The following is a 7,132-nucleotide window of genomic DNA, read 5'->3' as shown; positions in this document are numbered from 1 at the left end:
ACACACACAGATGACCTCTACCTGAAATAACAAGTTTAAATTCAAGCTATGAGGTTGTGTCCTGTGCTGCTACAATGACTGTGTGATAGCAATATATATACTATATACAGATGCATCTAAAAAGACTAGAATATCATGGAAAAGCCCATTCAAAAATGAAAGTTTCATATATTGTATATTCTTTACAAAAAATCATTACTTTGTTTTAATGTTGATGATTACGGCTTACAGCTTATTAGAATGTTACATAACACTTAAAAAAGGATTTATAATACAGAAATGTCAACTGTCTGAAAAGTATGTTTATTGTGGATTCATTTCACTTCTTGTGCTATTTTCTGCACTTTGCACTTTGTCAGTCTGCAACATATTTCTTGCAAAACACTACACACCGTTTCTTACTTTATGTTATAATTCAATTAACGAAACTTCCAGTAATTCAAGACAGATGTTAGAAGTGTATATCCGAGTGATGTGTCCTAGTTTGGTCTGTGTGTAAAGTTTTGACACCATGAGAGAAATTCTGCATTAAGAAAAAGAGGTAACAAACACTTTACAATAAGGGTAAATAAATGAACATTTAGTTATTGCGTAAATATGTATTAACTTGCCGTTAAAAACTAACCATCAACTGTTAGTCAATGTTTAATAGGTATTAACTACCTGTTAATAGCATTAACTTAACATTACTTAACAGTTAATTAATGCACCCTTATTGTAATGTGTTACCAAATAAATAACTGTAGGCCACAACACAGCTGTCATAGAAAAATCCTGATACAATACATATCAAAACAAGGGCAACCCATTGACCTCAGGCTACAAGATAGAATTATTTTTAACCACAAACAAAAGATAAATGCACAATCACCATGATAACTCCTTTTTTCACTAGTGGATTCCCTTCTCGTAGTATTAAATGTCACTTCTTACTCACTCTGGATTCATGTTTCATGTTTTCTCATAGCTTAAGCAACACTCCCTCTAACAGGCATCGTTCTGTGGTGTAAACAAAAGGTTATTTTAGGATTGTGACAGTGTAATGACAGTGTGTGTGCTCAGGATGTATAATAGAAACATACCCACATGTCAAAAGCTAAGCCGGGTAAAGTTTCACGTAAACAAAAGGGTGACCTTAAGAGAGCGTAACACCCTGACGTACAATGGCTGTGAGTTGTGTGGGAAAAGGTATAATGACAGACGAGTTAAAAATAAACAGAAGAATTGTCTAGCTTAGTACGTGGATGCCAGTTGCATGTTGTAATTTGTAATTTTTTACATTTTATTGCAGTCCGTCCAACCATACAGCAAAGTACAGATATTTTCTATAAATGATCTATCTATCTATCTATCTATCTATCTATCTATCTATCTATCTATCTATCTATCTATCTATCTATCTATCTATCTATCTATCTATCTATCTATCTATCTATCTATCTATCTATCTATCTATCTATCTATCTATCTATCTATCTATCTATCTATCTATCTATCTATCTATCTATCTATCTATCTATCTATCTATCTATCTATCTATCTATCTATCTATCTATCTATCCATCCATCCATCCATCCATCCATCCATCCATCCATCCATCCATCCATCCATCCATCCATCCATCCATCCATCCATCCATCCATCCATCCATCCATCCATCCATCCATCCATCCATCCACCCACCCATCCATCCATCCATCCATCCATCCATCCATCCATCTAAAGTACACATGTTTCACGTAAACAAAAGAGTGACCTTAGAGAGCGTAACACCCTGACGTACAATGGCTGTGAGTTGTGTCAGACGAGGATTACATTTTAAAGGTGTAGTGACAGACGCACTGAGTTAAAAATAAACAGAAGAATTGTAACATGTTGCCGTTTCACACGTCTCTGATGCAGTTTAGGTGTTTTTAAATATGAGTTGAAGTTCACATAGTGGCCTAATCCTCATGAGCAGACATGTTTGAACATTTGTAGTGACACAGAAATGAGTCCCAAATATCACACAACTTTCTCATTCTTTACAAGTCTGGAAAATATAATGGTTTTGATAAAGATAGAGAAATGATAGATTGAAAGATGAATGGATGCATGCTAACCTACTTAAAAAAAATGTATTGAACATTTATGACATTATGAAATGTTTACCTGCTAAATATGCAGACCTTATTGTTCCTATGCTAGAGAAAAAAAATCAATGTTCTATATGGATATTGAATTATTCTCTATTAGAATTGCTATCCATCCATCCATCCATCCATCCATCCATCCATCCATCTTTATGTGACTTGTCATCTAAAATTAAATTCACCTTTTGACCTTGCTCATTAATAACAGTTCTTAATGACTGTTTGAAGTGTTTCTGTCTGTCTGTCTGCCCGTCTGTCTGTCTGTCTGTCTGCCCGTATGTCTGTCTGCCCGTCTGTCTGTCTGTCTGTCTGTCTGTCTGTCTGTCTGTCTGTCTGTCTGTCTGTCTGTCTGTCTGTCTGTCTGTCTGCCCGTCTGTCTGTGGGTGTGGACCGACTGAAATGATTAAAACATTATTAAAAATAACTTTAGTGTTAATCCGTTCCCTTTGGCCAGGGCCTGAACCCTCCTACACTCCCTCTGAGTCACAGACTGATCATCTGTGTGTGTGTGTGTGTGTGTGTGTGTGTGTGTGTGTGTGTGTGTGTTAAACGGGGCAGTTCATGGGGTTCGGGAGGCATGAGAACCGGGGCTTAATGAAGCAGAGAGTCCCTGCATTCTGATGGTTGAATGCAACACAAGAAACCACAGGACATCACGTTATGTTACAGTTTTAGTTTGTCTGTAAATGTGCGGCTTCCCCTGTGTTCTAAACACCATGTTCAAACACAAGTTGTTTTTTTCACAATATATATATTGCAGTTTTTTTTCACAACACACACACACACAAACAAACAAACAAACAAACAAACAAACAAACAAACAAACAAACACCACCACAAAATACAAAAAAATAAATAATAATAATAAAAAATAAAATAATAATAATAATAATTTTTTTAAAAAGCGTCAAATTTATCTTCTATTTTTATCTTTAATGACTGCCGTGTTTGGCTCCTCAAACACAAAGTTATTCACTATTCACAGTGCATGTGGCACCAGGGAACCTTGGGCCAAAGGGGGGGAATGATCAGCTTTGTAGTCATTTCTTTAAAAGATCATTTTTTGGGCATTTTTTTTAAGCCTTGACAAGCTGTTTAAAGAAAATGGATGGATAGAAGGATGGACATTTTCAAAACAATATTTCTGTTACATAATGGGATAAAATACGGTTAAAATGTATGAAATTTCAGAAACTCCTCTATCATATGATACAGTAGATAATATAGGGTGAATAATGAGCAAACAAATTACAATAACTTCATTTTAGGACTAATTAATTACATTTTTGGTTGCAGTTCGACTCTCTACACACTCAGCAGACGATGTAAAGTAATTTTGCAAGTGTTCATGTGTTAGTGTGCATGGCTCTCGCTCTCCCTCTCTCTCTGTGTGTGTGTGTGTGTGTGTGTGTGTGTGTGTGTGTGTGTGTGTGTGTGTGTGTGTGTGTGTGTGTGTGTGTGTGTGTGTGTCTGAAATAATAATTATTTGATGCATTTGCTTGAGGCTTGATTCAGATCAAACTGTTGAACTGAGGATGAGCAGAAATATGAGAGTCAAAAGTTTGAAAGTTTAAAAGGTTACAGAGAGGACATTACTGTTTTATTAGTTGTGTTCATGGGTTGTTATTTTGGAAACGGTGTGTGTGTGTGTGTGTGTATGTGTGTGTGTGTGTGTGTGTGTGTGTGTGTGTGTGTGTGTGTGTGTGTGTGTGTGTGTGTGTGTGTGTGTGTGTGTGTGTGTGTGTGTGTGTGTGTGTGTGTGTTACATACAGTTGACTGGAACCAGTGTGTGTCATGACCGATGTGAAATGAGTTCAAGCAGCTTTTAATGTTATGCCAAATTACTGTAATGTATCACTTACTGTATTGCGGTAACGATGAACAGTCTGTCTGTGGTTGTGTGTGTGTGTGTGTGTGTGTGTGTGTGTGTGTGTGTGTGTGTGTGTGTGTGTGTGTGTGTGTGTGTGTGTGTGTGTGTGTGTGTGTGTGTGTGTGTGTGCGTGCAGAGGGAGGCAGGCAGGCAGTCGATCAAAGCAAATGACTGAAAAACATTCCTTACATTTCAGTGAGAGTTCCTGTGGTTTGAGCCCTCAGGAGACTGAGGTAAAGTAAAACTAATGTCAGCACGCGAGGAGAGGAGGATGGATGGATGGATGGATAGATAGATAGATATAAGCGCTCTGAGTGAGAGAAGAGCGCTATATAAATGCAATTTATTATTATTATTATTTATAGACAGACAGACAGACAGACAGACAGACAGACAGACAGACAGATAGACAGATAGACAGACAGATAGATAGATAGATAGTTAGATAGATAGATAGATTCTTTTTTTGTCATTGCATATTTTAAAACAGAACCTTCTTTGAACAATTCTGGTGGCAGCATCTTCAACTAATTTTTTAAAAATATTTTGCACATGCTCACGGATGATGGAACTCTGGAAATCCTCAACCTAACCAATGAAACTTGACCCTCTCGTGTGTGTGTGTGTGTGTGTGTGTGTGTGTGTGTGTGTGTGTGTGTGTGTGTCTGACTTTATATCAGACTGTTCCCATCAACGGACCAATGACGGAAAAAAGTGTCGAATGTTCGCTGCACAAATATGGCCGGATGAAAAAACTCAAACAATTGGAAACAACACACTTAAAGTCAGGGACACAGTCATGTTCCTCTTTGAATTCTGCTCCACTGCTGTTAAATGAAATCTGCTCTTGATAAAAAAAATGTTTTACCAGATAGATAGATAGATAGATAGATAGATAGATAGATAGATAGATAGATAGATAGATAGACAGACAGACAGACAGACAGACAGACAGACAGACAGACAGACAGACAGACAGACAGACAGACAGACAGACAGACAGACAGACAGATAGATAGATAGATAGATAGATAGATAGATAGATAGATAGATAGATAGATAGATAGATAGATAGATAGACAGATACACAGAAACACAGTCAGTCTGTCCGTCTGTCCGTCTGTCTGTCTGTCTGTCTGTCTGTCTGTCTGTCTGTCTGTCTGTCTGTCTGTCTGTCTGTCTGTCTGTCTGTCTGTCTGTCTGTCTGTCTGTCTGTCTGTCTGTCTGTCTTGTCTGTCTGTCTGTCTGTCTGTCTGCCTGCCCTGCCTGTCTGCCTGTCTGTCTCTCGTGCAGCTGTTCCAGGGGTTTCCCCCAATAGCCTGGAGAAGAGGAGGAGGAGGAAAATTAACCTTAGCGTGCTTCTCATCTAAAAATACTTTTTTTTGGGCCAAACAACAAATAATTCCAGAGGTGGGCGTGGTCACAGGCAAACTGACAACACCTTCTCTGCACATATATAGACCGTGTGCAGCCAATTCACAAAGACAGAGGTGATGGAGACAGACTTCCACTGACAGAAAGAAAGAGAAATCTAAAATAGTCTAATTAATACTCTGTAAAAAGGATTTTTTTCTTAGCCTGCATCCTATATTTTTTGCATACATTTTTTTTTAGACTTTTTCTGACTGTATACAATTTTGAACAGTGATTTTAGAAATACTTAAAACAAAGCTGCAGACAAGACAGAGAACTACACATTTTCAAAAGACTACAAGCGAAGAAAGAGCGACATTTTAACTCTGAAAGCATTTTTTCTTAGCCTGCAGCGTATCTGTCTGAACAAGATTTTGACGATCAGATAACAGTGGTTTTAGAGATACTTAAAACTAAGCTGCAGACAAGACAGAAAACTACAAAAACTGCTAAAGACTACAAGACTACGAGCTCATCAAAGTGCGACCATGCTTTCCTCATCCTGCAGAGCCCTCACTGAGGCATCAGGGCCTTTGGGGCAAACCAACACCATCACTTATACAACTCAGGTAAATACAGATCTTTGTTTCTGTGCTAGAATTATGTGCTAACATTTTGTGGGGTTGTTTTTTATTGCTGGTTTTGCACTGATGTGTCCTTCTGTGACGTTAGGTTTTGAAAATTGCTATATAAAATAAATGTACTTAATCACACATACACTATATAGACCAACTTGTATATTTGATTTGATTTTTTTTAAATATTTATCTCAAACAATCAACAATATTTTAAACAAAATTTAAAAAACACTTTACGTACAGCAGACCTATAAGTGTGTGTTTTGTTAAGGACTTTGTTAACTAGATTTGTGCTAGTGCTAAGTGCTATATAAATAAAATGTACTTACTTACCCACATACATAAGCATGTGCAGTATAGTCTTACTTCTATATTGCATCATGACATTGGGCCTTAAACCTAACATACAATAGTATTCTGTAAGTGTGTTTGTTAAGCATTTTGTAACCTAGGTTATATACAGCTCTTATTCAACTTTCAACTTGCTCTTTAATGACAAAAAATCTATTGTAATTTGGTTGAAATGTTGTCAGTAGTTTATATTTTAAAACCAAAATGTTCATACTACTCAAACATATGCCTATTCATAGTCAAACAAAGAGACACTGAACATTTTGAATGGTCTCTTAATTTTTTTCCAGAGCTGTATATAAATAACAATGTACTAATTGACTTCCTTATTCCCCCCCCAGGTTGCCCCTGCAGTGCGGCCCAGGAGACCCCGTAGGGTGCTGTACCCGGCCTGTAGGAGCAGGAGACCCACAGTGAGAGAAGCTTCAGACCCGGCCAGGCGATGGCTGCTGCTGCTCTCTGCTCTGGTCTTCATACAGATATACAACGAAGAGACACAAAGCTGCACAGGTTGGTGTGTGTGTGTGTGTGTGTGTGTGTGTGTGTGTGTGTGTCTGTCTGTCTGTCTGCCTGTCTGTCTCTCTCTCTTTTAGTTGTTAGTGTTTAGTTTTCATAACTATGGAAGAAATTAAGACACCACTTCAAATATTCAGTGTCTCTGGTTTTACTATTTGTAGCTTTGTATGTGTTTGAGTGAAATGAAAATTGTTGATATATTCCTAAGACTACTGACAACATTTCTCCAAATTTTCAAATAGGAAATAGTAATTTAAAGCATTTCCAGTTA

The sequence above is a fragment of the Ammodytes marinus genome (assembly GCF_949987685.1).
Source record: "Ammodytes marinus genome assembly, chromosome: 2".
NCBI lineage: Eukaryota > Metazoa > Chordata > Actinopteri > Uranoscopiformes > Ammodytidae > Ammodytes > Ammodytes marinus.
This window is presented reverse-complemented; position numbering follows the sequence as displayed.